Source organism: Lepidochelys kempii, chromosome 2 (assembly GCF_965140285.1).
Source record: "Lepidochelys kempii isolate rLepKem1 chromosome 2, rLepKem1.hap1, whole genome shotgun sequence".
NCBI classification, from domain to species: domain Eukaryota; kingdom Metazoa; phylum Chordata; order Testudines; family Cheloniidae; genus Lepidochelys; species Lepidochelys kempii.
Window position 1 is genome coordinate 252603158 of NC_136381.1, and position 18925 is coordinate 252622082.

Consider the following 18925-nt stretch of genomic DNA (forward strand, 5'->3'; position numbering starts at 1 on the left):
AAAACACCATCAATTCTCCTCTTTCTCCTTTCCATTGAAACTGACTGCACATTCTGTAACCAGTGATGATTACATAATAGTGATCTAATGATCTTTCATTGGTCTAATACAAAAAGTAAATCTATTTATGCACGTCTGAATATCAGTGACATAGCAGAATTTTCAGAAGCCTTCACAATCCGTCGCTAACTTTAAGCACTCAGCTGCTGCCCTTCCATGGATCTGCCACACACCATCCACCCAGCTCCTCATTGGTCATCCCCTACAACTATGACCCTCTACCATTCCCTCCATAATAACTTTCTGAAGGTTATGTCCATGTCTACGCCTAATGTGACCAAAATACATAAGTTTGTGTCTATTGATTTCTGACACCAGGGTCTGCTTCTCTCCGGTAATAATTCTAACATAGGCATTCATCTTCTTTTTCAGTCCAGGACATATGCAAGAACCTGCATCAGCACTACATTTCCAAAGTGTTGATTTTCTGGTCAGCAGCATTAACTTCCCATGATTTACATCCATAAATAGTTATGGAGAAAAGTTTGTACATTTTGAGATGCTATGTTTTTTCCACATTTTAAGGGAGTCCATAACTGATCAAGACATCATTAGTCCTCTTCCAATTTTATTGGATCAGGCCTGTTGGGTGATATTAAATTAATTAATAATTAATTAAATTAATACAGCTTGTTCATTAATTGTGGTGTCAACTTGCATTTTTTTTGTCACATCCAGGAATAGTCCATATTCCTCGCTAACTGTTTTTATAGACTCCAACATTTATTGTATTGCATCAGTGGTTGTAGCAAAGAGTGTCATGTCATTAGCATATCCAGAGGTTGGTTAGAGATGTCCACCAATGCAAATCCCAGCTTCTTCCACTTTGTCAAAACATTCCAAAGCTTCTCTTTTCATAAATTCTGTGTTTTATGTCAGAGGCTTGGGGACCTTTGTCTTACACCCTGCCAAGTGGAAAACCACTCACTGTTGCCTATTGCTGTTCATACCGTGGTCTGTCGGTGCTCAAGACTTGCAGTGAGTTTAATGAGATGCTTTAGAATCCCCACGTCTGCCACTATCCTCCAAAGATGATCACATTGATGGTATCAAAGGCTTTTGAGTAGTCAATGACGCACATGGTCAGTGGATGATGGTCCTCTGCATTTTTTACTGATGTAACCAAACTGTGAGTATCAGTCACATGTGTCTTGGCCCCCTCTGAAACCAGCTTGTTGTGGTGATAGTTCTGCTTCTATTCTTCATTTCAGGTTATGCTGGATTATGCAGAACAGAATTTCAGAGAGATGATACAATAGTTACTTCACTCTGTTATGACTCCCTTCTTTAGCAAGGGCTGAAGAATTCCCTTTGTCCAGTCCTCCAAACAATTTCTAGTCATCCATACATTGTCACAAATTTTCCACATAAAATCAATGCCATGTTCACCAATAGCTCTTAAAAATTCTGCAGTCATGTTGTCTACCTTCGTTTTCCTAGTAGCATGAACCACTTCCTCTCACAGAATTCATGGCTCCGTTTCCATACCCTGTACTATGAATGGTTCTGGTGAGGCATACAGATAGGCACAGTAAACTCTCAATGTGCATTTCATATCTTCAGTGAGGACCCTGCCATCATGATCTTTTGTTATGTTTGATCCACAGGGAAAACTTTTTTGTAAGAAGCCTGACCACTGTGAACACACCATCTGGGTTATTACTCTTTATAATTCTGAAGTTCCATTCTTTTTGCCCCTATATATTCACCCTTGTCTTGTCTATTCTGCCTTTGACACAGTTCCTTATATTGTCTGCACCTTTCATCTCCAAGCCACTCTCTAACTCCATATTGTATTTCTGCCAGCTCAAGCATTTTTTCAGTTAACCATGGTGCAGTCTGACATGCTGACTTTTTGGAATGTGTGTTTTGGCAGTTTCAAGCATAATAGTTTTCATTTTACTCCAGAGGTCATTGGGATTGTTCTCCTGTGTCACCTATGCCAATGCCTCAAACCCATTCTGGACAGAAGTTACATAATTTTTATTGATTTATGGACCAGTTCAAATGCAGTGACCTGTGTGTCGACCATCCTATCTTTTTAAGTTTTAATTTTGTTTGAGACTAACAGCTGCAGGGCTGACCCACAGTCTGCACTTGGGAAGGTTTTTTGTTAATTAAACACTATCTCTCGCATTGCTGTATCATTACATATGCAATCTGGTTCTGTCATACTATCAGGTGACCTCCGTGTGAATAAATATCTAGAATTTGAGTGAAGATGGTATTTGAATTCTGCTGCTCTAATAACCTGGTCATTACAGCTAAGTGCCTTCCTCTCTCATTTTGTGACCTCTGATCATTGTTTCCCCTTACTTTATAAGAGCGTACAGCTCCAACTTTCTCATTCATGTCCCCAATTACAAGGTTGACATCTTTACTTGGGTGTTTTAGTGAGTGTCTCTTTGAGTCATTCATAGACCTCAATCACGTCACTTTTGAGCAAAGCTAGTAATGTATCAATCATACAGCCTTATGCCCCTACAACAACAGCATCAATATGTATGTATGATCAACATATTGACTAGGTTTGCTCAAAGCTGAATTATCATGATTCTATTGCTGATTGGATTATCATAGAATCATAGAATATCAGGGTTGGAAGGGACCTCAGGAGGTCATCTAGTCCAACCCCCTGCTCGAAGCAGGACCAATTCCCAGTTAAATCATCCCAGCCAGAGCTTTGTCAAGCCTGACCTTAATTATATCCAAAAACACACTTGGATGTCTCCTTGGATGAGATAAATGCAACTTCATTCTCTCTCCTTTTCTCAGTAAATGGTATCCCTCCATTGTGATGAAATGATCCCTATTCTTCTTGTAACCAAAGAATTTGAAAGAGGTAAGGTAGAAATATGTGCATCTAATGAAAGGAAGTATTAGCACATGTGCCAAGAAACAGTCCCCAAGAGTATACTTGATCAAAAGGAAATACAGGTGGCCAGATCGCAACAGTAAAATATCGGGCCACATTCGGGTGCCGTTGGCCCCGCCCATGCTCCACCCCAGGGACCCACTTGCCGCCGTGTCCCTCCTGCCCGCCGCTGGCTTGCTGAGTTCCGCCTTACTCCCACACCTGACACTCTCCACCTCACATCCCCACCGGCCTGCTGCTTGCCTCCTCACTCCCGCGCGTGACCCCTCCCCGCAGCAAGACAATACAAGTGACTAATAATAATCCCTTGAATGGGCTTCGGGTCAGACCCATAGAGTCCTGGCTTTCCTCTAATACACCCTTCTCTTCCCTCCCCCTTAGCCATGTCCCCTCTTGGTGTCCTTGAGCTCCGCATAGATTTGAGCAGGCTATATTGTTTCCAAATCGCAGTATATCCTGGGATCTTAATCATGCTAGAACAGGGGTGGTCAAACTTTTTGGCCTGAGGGCCACATCTGGGTATGGAAATTGTATGGCAGACCATGAATGCTCACAAAATTAACAATTCAGAGATATTCAAATAAACTTTAATACATTTTAGTGGAAATAAACATAAAACCTTACTATTATAATATACCATCATAACAATGTATTACAATAATTAAACCAAACTTATCCCTTTCCACGCCCTCTTTGATTAATGTGAACAATGCAGCTGGTCACCCTTCTTTGACACCAGACTTTGATGCTGTTGTATTCTCATTGTGGAAATCTGCAATAACGAGCTGAGATGCTGGTCAGTTAACTGACATCTGTAACAAGATTTGTTGTAATTCACCAGGGAAAATGTTTGTTTGCACACATAGGTGGAGCTGTACAAAACAAGGATTTTCTGTGCCACTTTGCTAATATTTGGAAACTTTTTTTCACTCAAGGAGGCATAACACTCATCCAGTTCTTCTGAATTGTACTTTTTCCTTCAAGGTAGAATCGCACTGGAGATCAATGCGCTCCAGTTGTAATTCTTCTGGGCTTTCTTGTAGTCAAATGATGGTGGGCATGACACCAGCTCCAGTGTCTTCTCTATCTGAAAGTCAAAGAATCAATGAAAAAATTCTCCATGCAAGTCACGCAAAATTTTGCTGTATTTTTCTGTCTGCTCTGCCAACACTTCCAAGTATTTCAGTGTTGGAAAGTGAGCGAACACTTTTGTCCTTAATTTATTTTGAAAACAAGACTAACTTGACTTTGAAAGCTGTCACACGAGAATACAATTCGTGTACAAACACATTCTTTCCTTGCAGCTTCACATTAAGTTCATTTAAATGTACCAAGATATCCACACCAAAAGCGAGGTCGCACACCCAGTTAGAATTCTTTAATTCAGGGAAATCATTTTCTTTCCCTTGCATCTCCAGAAAAGTGTGAATTTCATCTCTGAGCTTCCACACTCTCTGCAATACCTTTCCTAGGCTGAGCCAGCAGACATTTTATGATAAAGTCAGTCCTGGTGTTCGGCGACAGTGTCTTCAAGAAAGGAAATGACTTGCTGCTGATTAAGTCCCCTCACTCTTATGTAGATCACTATTTTCACTACGATGTGAACAATATGATCAATGTCCAGGACATTTTTGCAGAGGGCCTCCTGATGTATGATACGATGCAGAAACATCACCTCTTTATCAGGGTCGTCTTCCTTTACTTTGTCCTGAATTCTTTTTAAAAGTCCTACGTTTTTCCCAGTTAAATTTGGTGATCCATCTGTTGTTACGTTTGCCAGTTTACTCCAGGGGAGCTTCAGATGTTCAAAGCAGCCAGACACCCTCTCGTATAAATCGTATAAATCTGATCCCTTAGTTGTGCCTTTCATTGATTCCATTGATAAAAATTCCTCTGTGATTTCAAATTTGTCATCAATTCCTCTGACAAAAATCAATAACTGTGCTGTGTCCTTAATGTCAGTGCTGTCACCAAAAGCTAATGAAAACAATGTAAAGCCCGGTGCTTTCTTGTTCAACTCAGAAGCCAAATGTTCATCAATCACTTCTACACAGCGAGTAACAGTTCGTCGTGACAAACTAATGGTCTCAGATATGTTTTGGTATTCTGGGCACAGCATGCCAGCAACATCAGCCAGGCATTCTTTCAAAAACTCCCCTGCAGCAAAAGGCTTATTTTGTTTAGCAATTTTAAATGCCAGAACATAACTTGCCTTTGTAGTGACTTCCTGAACTGTAACTTGTTGCACATAAATATTTTGCTGAGCTTTTAAACTCATGACGAGTTTCTCAACTTTTCTTGTCCTTTCCTCAGTTGTTAAATTGCTGCCATAATTAGGATGTTTCATTGAAAAATGGTGATTCAAATTGTACTCCTTGAACACCGCGATGCTGTCCTGACAAATCAGGCAATACAGCCTTCGAGTTCACATTTGTGAAAAAATATTTTGCATTCCATTCTTTGTTAAAAACCCGACACTCACTGTCCACGTTTTTTTTTTCAGCACTCATTTTTGAAAGGGAAAAGAAAATCCTAACTGCTGCCCTTATTTCAAACTGACGTTTTACAAGACGACACGCACTGTGAAAAACCGAGCGCTCTCCCTAGCCTGGATTTCTCAGGCGGCAGCTTCCAGTCATTGGAACTCATGGAGATTCACCACCCACCTGCTCTCAGAAATCTCTTCCCACATAGGTCCTGAAAGCCCACAACTTTGAAACCCCCCACTAAGCACTCCCTGGCCAACTACTCTGTTTTATCCTCAACAATGGAAAATGAACACTACTAAACCATCAGAGTCACCTCAGCAGGCACGTGGGCTTGCCATCAGAGCCTGGAACGTGCACACGAGGCACATGTATGTTGTGCAGCCAGAGTAACATGTGTGCCTTCATGTCCATCACTCAGGTCCTGAACATGAGGGAGGGCCGGCCGGGCAGAGCGGGGCAAGCCCCTGACCCCACTCCCCAGCTGGAGCGTGGGAGCAGGGCAAGCTCCCAACCCCACTCCCTGGCCAGAGTGCCAGACGGGAAGAGCGGGACAAGCCTCCGACCCTACTCCCCTGCCGGAGAGGGGCAATGGAACTCGAGGGCAGGATTAAAAGGTCTGATTGGCCAAATGCGGCCCACGGGCCATAGTTTGCCTACCCTGTACTATCAGGTTACTACCTGCAATCCCAAGGGCAGATTGTGCATCAGGATTTGGTCCTAAATATCTTGAGTCAATCACACAAGCAAAACCCACAGAGCAAATCCTTACTGCTAACAATCACACCCAAGCCTGTGCCCTGAGGGCAGTGTTTAGAGATATTTACCTTCACAGGGGAGGACTTTTTAGGAGTCTGTAATGACCCCACCATTTGTAACTTCTGAGCTCACCCCTTCAGTGTGATAATGTCTTTCATCACAAATCCCACGCTTCGCCTAGGCTGGGAAATCAACTAGAGGCTGAGGAAACATCCACCTCTGAAACTTCAGATTCAACCCTCATTTACACCCCTGCAAATCCGGAGTGACTCCACTGAGGCCAGGGCAGTAAGCAGAGCACATTTGGAGCCCTTGCTCTGGAATGGAGCATTCAGAAGGAGACAGTAGGCGTTTGCTTGTGTAACCCTTCTGCCAGGCCAAGTTGATAGCAGCAAGGGCCGGGTTCAATACTCAGGGGTTCCCTCTCATTAAAGCAAATGCAAAACTGGCTCGAGCCCCCACCCAGTGACCTGGGAAAATCTTACACACCCCCTGGGCGCCTCAAGGAGGCAATACTTCCCCTCTCGCAAGCACAGAGTCTTGGTGTAGTAGAGAATCTTTAATAACATGAGGCAAACAACATCAGCATTAAATTGGGGAAACACCACAACTAGTGTTCATTAACCAAACCATGAACACTGACCCACCCCAGAAAATTTGGGCCACATCCTTTCCCTCAGGCTCTTGAGTCCCAGAACCCAAACGTCTCTTGAGTCCAGCAATCCACAAATCGCCCAAAGTCCAAAAAAAGTCCAGCCCCGGAGTTCAAAAGTTCACCTGCAGAGTGTTACTCCCCAATCTGGCTAAAATGTGCCTGGGTGTGGGGGAAAGAGGTAAGGGGCACCTTACGTGTCCTGAAGCTGACTGCCCCACAGGGCTCTGCTCCGCTCCACCACGACCGGCTCCGCTCTGCACAGCTCACCGTCTCACGACCGGCTCCGCTCAGCTCGCCGTCTCACGAACACACCGCTGTCTCACGACCGGCTCCAGACAGCTCGCCGTCTCACGAACACACCGCTGTCTCACGACCGGCTCCGGACAGCTCGCCGTCTCACGAACACACCGCTGTCTCACGACCGGCTCCGGACAGCTCGCCGTCTCACGAACACACCGCTGTCTCACGACCGGCTCCGGACAGCTCGCCGTCTCACGAACACACCGCTGTCTCACGACCGGCTCCGCTCAGCTCGCCGTCTCACGAACACACCGCTGTCTCACGACCGGCTCCGCTCAGCTCGCCGTCTCACGAACACACCGCTGTCTCACGACCGGCTCCACTGCACACTAGAACTTTCGGCTCCCCACTACTTGACACAGTGCTCAGTGATTTCAGCTCTCAGTGATTTCAGCTCATAGTAGTGGGAGCCTTAGTGCTGGTGCACTATAAGGCTGAAGTGAATTCAGCACAATACCTGTAACAAAACTCTTAATAGACCCAAAATTAGCTCTGACATTCCACAGTGGAGAGAGACAGAGGTGCAATTGGTGCTTCAGGCCCTCACAAAGGGGCCTACACCACCAGGCACTAATACCTGTCTCAAGTCTCTCTCAATTCACAGAGTTTTGGAACCCATGTCCCTTGCCTAGTGAGTGCTACTCAGTTGATGGTGAGTCCTCCATCATAACAAAAAGGCCAAGTACAGTTCCAAGCACAGTTCCCATAATCAGGGTACTAACAATTTATTCTTCCCGCCCCAATAACAGAGACACTGGGGATCCCACAGCAGCCAAAGTGACGATTTGGGCAGTTATGGCCTCATTCTAGGCGGGGTGGGTGTGCCTATGCAAATGAGATCAGCCCCTGAAGTTCTTTTCCACAACTTGCCACACCTCACCACCAGATGTCAGGGTGGAGCCCACCCTGTCTCTGCTTACACTTGTCAGTGGGGATCACGGAGTCTCCTGTTGCAGTAAAATAGTTCTGGGGAGGGGGCTGATTCCTGAAAACTCTGGCTCAGCCGCATGTGCCCCGCGAGGCTGCGTCTGAATTCCCCACTGGTGGTGTCGGAAGCCATGCGATCTGTGCGCCTTTGGGAATGGCTGGGGTTGGGGAGCTGGGGCTAGCAGCGAGGCTGCCGTGTGCGGGGTGCTTGCACCCCGCTGAGTCCGGTGCATGCCCCCCATGTGCAGCCCCTGCTCTCCAGTGTTGGTAAGAGACCTGGGCAGTAGCTTAGCAGCACTCAGCCCTGGCCTGCTCTGCACATGCTGATTCTACCCAGGGCTCCAGCAGCAGCCTCTGCAGCCCTGTCCCCAGCATGGCTGCGCATCTCCTTTCCCTGGCCCCACTGTGAGCTAGGTGGGTCGGTCCGCACATGCTCTGCATCCTCACCCAGCAGCTATTACCTCTGCAGGGCATCTGCCCCTCCCCCTGCACCCATGCAAAAACAGGGGGGGCAAGCAAAGCTGGGAAACGGCAAGGCACTGCTTCTAGCAGCCTCCCACAGCGAACACGGAGCTGCGTCTCATTTCAGAGCCGGCGGTTCTAGCCCTTCCACTGCATCCATGGAGCTGGCCCCGGGGGACTCCCTGCCCGGCTCTGGGTACCAGCTGCCCTGCCCAGCCCTTCTTAGGGGCACCCCGAGCACAGAGGGGTCCAGCTCTGGGACTGTCACTCAGCCCTGGGTGCCAAGAGCCATTGGAATGCTCCAGTCCTGGGGCTGGGCCGGGGGCCAGCAGCCCCCCCTGGGCTCAGTTGGGTTTTCCTGTCTGTTGTCGCTGCAGAGTGGAGTCTCCCAGGCAGCAGAGCTTTCTGGGGGTGCTGCCCCCAACCCTTAAAATAAATGAGTGACTTCAGTTCACTTTGGATCGGATCCCAAAGCTCGTTCGCCAAAAGCAGGTTTGAATCTGGCGCAGCTCTAAACCTGGTCACAAAGAGCTGGTGGTGACAGCTGAATTGAAGTGCAACTTTTGTTCCCACCTCAAGGAAAGGTCAGCCCTTTCCCCTCCCTGCTGCTCTGCTCAGTGATTGCCAGGAGTCGAGACTCTGGGGGTGTGCTCTGGTTTGTGGGGAGGAGACCCCCCTGCCAGCCACTTCACCCCTCTGCCCACCTGCTGCTCGCCTCCTCACTCACCCACCAGACCTCCTGCCCCACCCGAAGTGAGACCCCCCCACCTGCCTCCTCACCCCTCTGCCTGCCTGCTGCTCACCTCCTCACTCCCCCACCAGACCCCCACACCCACTGCGAGACTCCCCAAACCCGCCACTGGCTCACCATTCACCTCTTCATCCCAATGCATGCTGCTGGCTTCCTGCATCCCTCCTTACTCCCCCACCCACCACTCACATCCTCACCTGAATATCAGGACAAATGGCATCCCAGTTGTACATTAGTTGGGAAGTGGGACAAAGAGTTAAATATCGGGACAGTCCCGATTTTATAGGGACGTCTGGTCACCCTACACAGGACACAGAACTTTAAAATAACAGAACATACCATAGGTGCTGACTTTTGTTTTTGGCAGCGGGTGCTTTTGAAGAGGTATGTGTGTTTGGGGTGGTGGTGGGGGGCTCTGATTTGTGGGGAGGCTATTTTCAGTATATTTAGACACTTCTTTCCTATTCTAGTTATTGAATGTATTGTATTGTATTGGTATCTTTACTATTTTAATAATGATTAAATTATTATGAACTACATAATTACACTATCATGAATTACAGTTATTAAATTACAATTATTAAAATCATTACAGTCACCTAAAAGCTGTCTTCACTAACATCCCAGTTTAAAGTCATTATGTCTTACAGTAGCTTTGCAATCTTATTTACATCTAGTTCCCTGGTGTCATAAATATAAAGGGAAGGGTAAACCCCTTTGAAATCCCTCCTGGCCAGGGGAAAGCTCCTCTCACCTGTAAAGGGTTAAGAAGCTAAAGGTAACCTCGCTGGCACCTGACCAAAATGACCAATGAGGAGACAAGATACTTTCAAAAGCTGGGAGGAGGGAGAGAAACAAAGGGTCTGTGTCTGTCTGTAGTCGTCTTGGCCAGGGACAGAACAGGAATGGAGTCTTAGAACTTTTAGTAAGTAATCTAGCTAGGTATGTGTTAGATTATGATTTCTTTAAATGGCTGAGAAAAGAATTGTGCTGAATAGAATAACTATTTCTGTCTGTGTATCTTTTTTGTAACTTAAGGTTTTGCCTAGAGGGGTTCTCTATGTTTTTGAATCTAATTACCCTGTAAGATATCTACCATCCTGATTTTACAGGGGGGATTTCTTTATTTCTATTTACTTCTATTTTTTATTAAAAGTCTTCTTGTAAAACACTGAATGCTTTTTCATTGTTCTCAGATCCAAGGGTTTGGGTCTGTGGTCACCTATGCAAATTGGTGAGGCTTTTTATCCAACATTTCCCAGGAAAAGGGGGGTGCAAGTGTTGGGAGGATTGTTCAGTGTTCTTAAGATCCAAGGGTCTGGATCTGTAGTCACCTAAGCAAATTGGTGAGGCTTTTTACCAAACCTTGTCCAGGAAGTGGGGTGCAAGGTTTTGGGAAGTATTTTGGGGGGAAGGACGCGTCCAAACAGCTCTTCCCCAGTAACCAGTATTAGTTTGGTGGTGGTAGCGGCCAGTCCAAGGTGTAATATTTTGTACCTTGGGGAAGTTTTGACCTAAGCTGGTAAAGATAAGCTTAGGAGGTTTTTCATGCAGGTCCCCACATCTGTACCCTAGAGTTCAGAGTGGGGGAGGAACCGTGACATGGTGGCACAGTGGTGGGATTAACCTGAAATCATTTTGAGATCCAGTTGAGATTTTTTGAACTAGAAATACGGATTTTAAAAAGGAATTTTTAGGAAGTCCAGAGGGCAGCTTTGAAACTGAAAGCAGCTTGGTTTCTCTCTGCTTTGTGGCCAAGCAGAGACAAAAGGGGATTATCTTGTGAATTGCAGGTTTTCTTTGCCTGGAGACAGGGTACTTAACTCCTGCAGGGAAATTCACAGTCTTCCAACCCAGAGGTTTTTTTTTCTTTTCTTCCTAAAAGTAAATAGGGGGTGTGTGCTCTACCCATTTGCCTGGAGACAAAAGTGGCAGGGTTTTTTTTAGGATTTTGATTTTTTTTTGTTTTACAAGGAGCACAGGTTTGAAAAGAATTTTTTTTTTCTTTGGGCTGGGTAAGCAGGTTTCCAAGTAGTTGGAGGTTTTTTGCTTTAATTTGGGCCCAGAGCAGAGACAAGGGAATTGTCTTTTTCTGTAGGCTGACAATCACTATCAGAGAATAGGTATTCTATTCCAGCACAGCAAAATTTTACAGCCAAGTTTTGTTTGTTTATTTCTAAACCTCGGGTGTAAAGTTAGTTAAAAACAGAGAGGTTAGAATGGCCAAATCCTCGGCTCGACTACAGCTGGAATTAGCCAAATTTCAGGCTGAGGAAAAACAAAGGGAACATGAAAGACAGATAGAACTCATGCGGCTGGAGAAGGAGGTACAGGAGGCTGCCCACAAGAGGGAAATGGAGGCAAGGAAGCATGTGGAGGAGATGGAGAGGATAAAGGCCCAGCAGAATATACCAACAAACCCTAGCAATCCTTCTCCAGGTACCACTTCCCATCCCAGAAAGTTCCCCACCTACAAGGCAGATGATGATACTGAGGCCTTCTTAGAAAACTTCGAAAGGGCCTGCCTTGGGTACAACATCTCTACTGACCAATACATGGTAGAGCTGAGGCCGCAGCTCAGTGGACCCTTAGCTGAGGTGGCAGCTGAAATGCCTAAAGAACATATGAACAAGTATGAACTGTTTAAATCCAAGGCGAGAGTCAGAATGGGGATAACACCCGAGCAGTCTCGTCGGAGGTTCCGAGCCCTAAGGTGGAAACCAGACATGTCATTTACCCGACATGCCTACCACATTGTGAAACATTGGGATGCCTGGATATCAGGAGCAAGTGTTGAATCTCCAGTAAATTTGCCCTTCCTAATGCAAATGGAACAATTCTTAGAGGGTGTTCCTGAGGAAATAGAAAGATACATCCTAGATGGGAAACCCAAAACTGTAATCGAGGCAGGAGAGATTGGAGCCAGATGGGTGGAGGTGGCAGAGAAGAAGAAAACTGGTCGCAGTTGGAGCGGAGACCAGAAGGGACCACCCCAGACCACACCCTATTACCGGGGGCCGCCCAAAGCCCCACCTACCTCCCAAAGAACCCTCCAGACCCCTTATCGTCCCACCACCCCGTTCTCCAGCAACCCACCTCGCCCCGGTGACCCGTCAGCTGGACGATGTTTTAAATGTAACGAGCTGGGGCATGTAAAGGCCAACTGCCCCAAGAACCCCAACAGATTACAGTTCATTGCACCGGAATCACACCAGAGGTCCACAGGCCCAGATACCTCCCAGATACCCTTGGAGCGGAGGGAAACTGTGAGTGTGGGCGGGAAGAAGGTCACCGCGTGGAGGGACACCGGAGCACAAGTGTCAGCTATCCATGCTTCCTTAGTGGACCCCAATTTAATCAACCCAGAGATCCAAGTGACGATTCAACCCTTCAAGTCCAACTCTTTCAAATTGCCTACAGCCAAGTTGCCTGTCCAGTACAAGGGCTGGTCAGGAATGTGGACTTTTGCAGTCTATGATGATTATCCCATCCCCATGCTGTTGGGGGAAGACTTGGCCAATCACGTGAAGCAGGCCAAGAGGGTGGGAACGGTCACCCGCAGCCAGGCTAAACAAGCTGTGGGGCCTAGCTCTGTTCCGGAAACTTCTATCAGGGCCCGGTCAGAGGTGATGGACCCGGACCCCAGGCCAATGTCTGCAACAGCAGTAGTGGATCCAGTCCCAGAGACCCAGACGGAACCAGTCCCAGAACCGGAACCAGCCAAACAACCAACACCAGACCCCGTGCCAGCACTGAATCCAGTACTTGCAACCTCAACACCAGAGGGCCCCACCGAACCTGAACTGGCAGCAGCCGATAACCCTACACAAGAGGCTCAGCCGGAGCCTGAATCCCAACATAGTGCACCAGCGGAGAGCGGTTCACAGTCAACAGAAACAGCTCCATCCCCTATATCGCTTCCAGAGGGACCAAGCCTATGTCCCCAATCCAATGAGGAACTGATGTCTCCAGCATCAAGGGAACAGTTCCAGACCGAACAGGAAGCAGATGAAAGCCTCCAGAGAGCGTGGACGGCGGCACGGAGCAACCCACCGCCTCTCAGCTCTTCTAATCGATCCAGGTTTGTTGTAGAAAGAGGACTTTTATACAAGGAAACTCTTTCTGGGGGACACCAGGAAGACTGGCATCCTCAGAGACAGTTGGTAGTTCCAACTAAATACCGGGCCAAGCTCTTGAGCTTAGCCCATGATCACCCTAGTGGCCATGCTGGGGTGAACAGGACCAAAGACCGTTTGGGGGGGGTCATTCCACTGGGAGGGAATGGGCAAGGATGTTTCTACCTATGTCCAGTCTTGTGAGGTGTGCCAAAGAGTGGGAAAACCCCAAGACCAGGTCAAAGCTCCTCTCCAGCCACTCCCCATCATTGAAGTTCCATTTCAGCGAGTAGCTGTGGATATTCTGGGTCCTTTTCCGAAAAAGACACCCAGAGGAAAGCAGTACATACTGACTTTCATGGATTTTGCCACCCGATGGCCGGAAGCAGTAGCTCTAAGCAACACCAGGGCTAAAAGTGTGTGCCAGGCACTAGCAGACATTTTTGCCAGGGTAGGTTGGCCCTCCGACATCCTCACAGATGCAGGGACTAATTTCCTGGCAGGAACTATGAAAAACCTTTGGGAAGCTCATGGGGTAAATCACTTGGTTGCCACTCCTTACCATCATCAAACAAATGGCATGGTGGAGAAGTTTAATGGAACTTTGGGGGCCATGATACGTAAATTCGTAAATGAGCACTCCAATGATTGGGACCTAGTACTGCAGCAGTTGCTCTTTGCCTACAGAGCTGTACCACATCCCAGTTTAGGGTTTTCCCCATTTGAACTTGTATATGGCCGTGAGGTTAAGGGGCCATTGCAGTTGGTGAAGCAGCAATGGGAGGGATTTACACCTTCTCCAGGAACTAACATTCTGGACTTTGTAACCAACCTACAAAACACCCTCCGAACCTCTTTAGCCCTTGCTAGAGAAAACTTACAGGATGCTCAAAAAGAGCAAAAAGCCTGGTATGATAAACATGCCAGAGAGCGTTCCTTCAAAGTAGGAGACCAGGTCATGGTCTTAAAGGCGCTCCAGGCCCATAAAATGGAAGCATCGTGGGAAGGGCCATTCGTGGTCCAGGAGCGCCTGGGAGCTGTTAATTATCTCATAGCATTCCCCACCTCCAACCGAAAGCCTAAGGTGTATCATATTAATCCTCTAAAGCCCTTTTATTCCAGAGAATTAAAGGTTTGTCAGTTTACAGCCCAGGGAGGAGACGACGCTGAGTGGCCTGAAGGTGTCTATTACGAAGGGAAATGTGCTGGTGGTGTGGAAGAGGTGAACCTCTCCATGACTCTTGGGCGTATGCAGCGACAGCAGATCCAGGAGCTGTGCACTAGCTACGCGCCAACGTCCTCAGCCACCCCAGGACTGACTGAATGGGCATACCACTCCATTGACACAGGTAATGCTCACCCAATTAGGGTCCACCCTTACCGGGTGTCTCCTCAAGCTAAAACTGCTGTAGAACGGGAGATCCAGGATATGTTACAGATGGGTGTAATCCGCCCCTCTGAAAGTGCATGGGCATCTCCAGTGGTTCTAGTTCCCAAACCAGATGGGGAAATACGTTTTTGCGTGGACTACCATAAGCTAAATGCTGTAACTCGCCCAGACAACTATCCCATGCCACGCACAGATGAACTATTAGAGAAACTGGGACGGGCCCAGTTCATCTCTACCTTGGACTTAACCAAGGGGTACTGGCAGGTACCGCTAGATGAATCTGCCAAGGAAAGGTCAGCCTTCATCACACATCTCGGGCTGTATGAATTTAATGTACTCCCTTTCGGGCTGCGAAATGCACCCGCCACTTTCCAAAGACTTGTAGATGGTCTCCTAGCGGGATTAGGAGAATATGCAGTCGCCTACCTTGACGATGTGGCCATATTTTCGGATTCCTGGGCAGACGACCTGGAACATCTACAAAAAGTCCTTGAGCGCATAAGGGAGGCAGGACTAACTGTTAAGGCTAAGAAGTGTCAAATAGGCCTAAACAGAGTGACTTACCTTGGACACCAGGTGGGTCAAGGAACTATCAGCCCCCTACAGGCCAAAGTGGATGCTATCCAAAAGTGGCCTGCCCCAAAGTCAAAGAAACAGGTTCAATCCTTCTTAGGCTTGGCCGGTTATTACAGACGATTTGTACCGCACTACAGCCAAATCGCTGCCCCACTGACAGACCTAACCAAAAAGAAACAGCCAAATGCTGTTCAGTGGACTGGAAAGTGTCAGAAGGCCTTTAACAAGCTTAAAGCGACACTCATGTCTGACCCTGTACTAAGGGCCCCAGACTTTGACAAACCGTTCCCAGTAACCACAGATGCATCCGAGCGTGGTGTGGGAGCAGTTTTAATGCAGAAAGGACCTGATCAAGAATTCTACCCTGTAGTGTTTCTCAGCAAAAAACTGTCTGAGAGGGAAAGCAACTGGTCAGTCACTGAAAAAGAATGTTATGCCATTGTCTACGCTCTGGAAAAGCTACGCCCATATGTTTGGGGACGGCGTTTCCACCCGCAAACCGACCATGCTGCACTAAAGTGGCTTCACACCGTCAAAGAAACTAACAAAAAACTTCTTCGGTGGAGTTTAGCTCTCCAAGATTTTGATTTCGATTTTAATAATTATTAAAATCATTACAGTCACCTAAAAGCTGTCTTCACTAACATCCCAGTTTAAAGTCATTATGTCTTACAGTAGCTTTGCAATCTTATTTACATCTAGTTCCCTGGTGTCATAAATATAAAGGGAAGGGTAAACCCCTTTGAAATCCCTCCTGGCCAGGGGAAAGCTCCTCTCACCTGTAAAGGGTTAAGAAGCTAAAGGTAACCTCGCTGGCACCTGACCAAAATGACCAATGAGGAGACAAGATACTTTCAAAAGCTGGGAGGAGGGAGAGAAACAAAGGGTCTGTGTCTGTCTGTAGTCGTCTTGGCCAGGGACAGAACAGGAATGGAGTCTTAGAACTTTTAGTAAGTAATCTAGCTAGGTATGTGTTAGATTATGATTTCTTTAAATGGCTGAGAAAAGAATTGTGCTGAATAGAATAACTATTTCTGTCTGTGTATCTTTTTTGTAACTTAAGGTTTTGCCTAGAGGGGTTCTCTATGTTTTTGAATCTAATTACCCTGTAAGATATCTACCATCCTGATTTTACAGGGGGGATTTCTTTATTTCTATTTACTTCTATTTTTTATTAAAAGTCTTCTTGTAAAACACTGAATGCTTTTTCATTGTTCTCAGATCCAAGGGTTTGGGTCTGTGGTCACCTATGCAAATTGGTGAGGCTTTTTATCCAACATTTCCCAGGAAAAGGGGGGTGCAAGTGTTGGGAGGATTGTTCAGTGTTCTTAAGATCCAAGGGTCTGGATCTGTAGTCACCTAAGCAAATTGGTGAGGCTTTTTACCAAACCTTGTCCAGGAAGTGGGGTGCAAGGTTTTGGGAAGTATTTTGGGGGGAAGGACGCGTCCAAACAGCTCTTCCCCAGTAACCAGTATTAGTTTGGTGGTGGTAGCGGCCAGTCCAAGGTGTAATATTTTGTACCTTGGGGAAGTTTTGACCTAAGCTGGTAAAGATAAGCTTAGGAGGTTTTTCATGCAGGTCCCCACATCTGTACCCTAGAGTTCAGAGTGGGGGAGGAACCGTGACACCTGGTATGGTCTTGATGCCAATTAAGGACAACTACATTATTTAGGTTTCAGAGTAGCAGCCGTGTTAGTCTGTATCCACAAAAAGAACAGGAGCAATTGTGGCACCTTAGAGACTAATAAATTTATCTGAGCATAAGCTTTCGTGGGCTACAGCCCACTTCATCAGATGCATGCAGTGGAAAATACAGAAGGACGATTTTATATACACAGAGAACATGAAACAATGGGTGTTACCATGCACACTATAACGAGAGTGATTAGTTCATGTGAGCTATTACCAGCAGGAGAGAAAGAAAAAAAACCTTTTGAAGTGATAATCAAGATGGGCCATTTCCAGCAGTTGACAAGAAGGTGTGAGGAATGGTTGGAGGGGGGGGGGGAATAAACATGGGGAAATAGTTTTACTTTGTGTCATGACACATCCATTCCCAGCCTTTATTCAAGCCTAATTGAATGGTTTCCAGTTTGCAAATTAATTCCAATTCAGCAGTCTCTCGTTGGAGTCTGTTTTGAAGTTTTTTTGTTGAAGTATTGCCACTTTTAGGTCTGTAAACGAGTGACCAGAGAGATTGAAGTGTTCTCCAACTGGTTTTTGAATGTCATAATTCTTGACGTCTGATTTGTGCCCATTTATTATTTTACGTAGACACTGTCCGGTTTGGCCAATGTACATGGCAGAGGGGCATTGCTGGCACATGATGGCATATATCACATTGGTAGATGTGCAGGTGAACGAGCCTGATAGTGTGGCTGATGTGATTAGGCCCTGTGATGGTGTCTCCTGAATAGATATGTGGATCGAGTTGGCAACGGTTGTTGTGAGGTGTGTGGTTGCTGGTGAGTATTTGCCCCCAACCTGAAGCAAATACTATCTTGAGTAATTTTGTATCATCTACAAATTTTGCCATCTCACTGTTTACCCCTTTTTGTAGATCATTTATGAATATGTTGAACAGCACTGGTCTCAGTACAGGCTCCTGGGGGATACCAGTATTTACCTCTTTCCATTCTGAAAATAGACCATTTATTCCTACCTTTGGTTTCCAATATTTTAACTGGAGTGCCTGGCAATGCTTTCAGGATCATCTAATGATCCTTTATGTAATTTAATTAGAAGCCTTTTGTTATCTTAATCACTCTGCCTCTGTTTTTAAACAAACTCCCTGCTCCAAGGAAAGAAGCTGGGAGCAGCACAGAATTTATTACATTCCACACCCAGGCGCTGTCTGAGGCTTGGGCGTGTGCTATGATCAGACCTCAGATATGAAACTCTGCGGAGGCAGGAACCCCTATGGCTTGTGGGTGCTGAGCATTTTTCCATGGGTGCTTGAGCCCCAGCACACCCACTGAGTCTAAAGCTGAAGTTTTAGAACATGGTACAGTATAAGGTACTCCATTCACAGATTCCAAGACCAGAAGGGACCACTGTGCTCATCTAGTTTGACCTCCTGTGTATCACAGGCCAAAGATCTTCCCCCAAAATAATTCCTAGAGCATCTCTTAAAAATAAAATCCAATCTTGATTTAAAAATCACCAGTGATGGAGAATCCACCACAAGCCTTCATAAATTGTTTTAATGTTTAATTACCCTGTATGACAGACTGCACCCTTGTATTCACACCATATACACTATTGTAACAATTGTACAAGGTATGCCTTGTAAGGTAACATCTGAAATCTCATAATTTTCTGGTCAGTATTGTAATAATAAAATGTGTGGCAACACAGTTAACTTAACACTGAAGTTAAGATTTCCCTGTATAATGTTATTAACACATGTTCCATATTCAGCAAACAGGTCTGTGTCAAACAAAGGACTCTGTGCTTGCATAAATGTGTGCTTGCTTGAATCTGCATTTAAACAGTAAAGGAAGTCATCAAGCAGGAAGGGAAAACAAAGAAAGCTCAAACAGGTGAAAAACGTCAACAAGGAAATTCC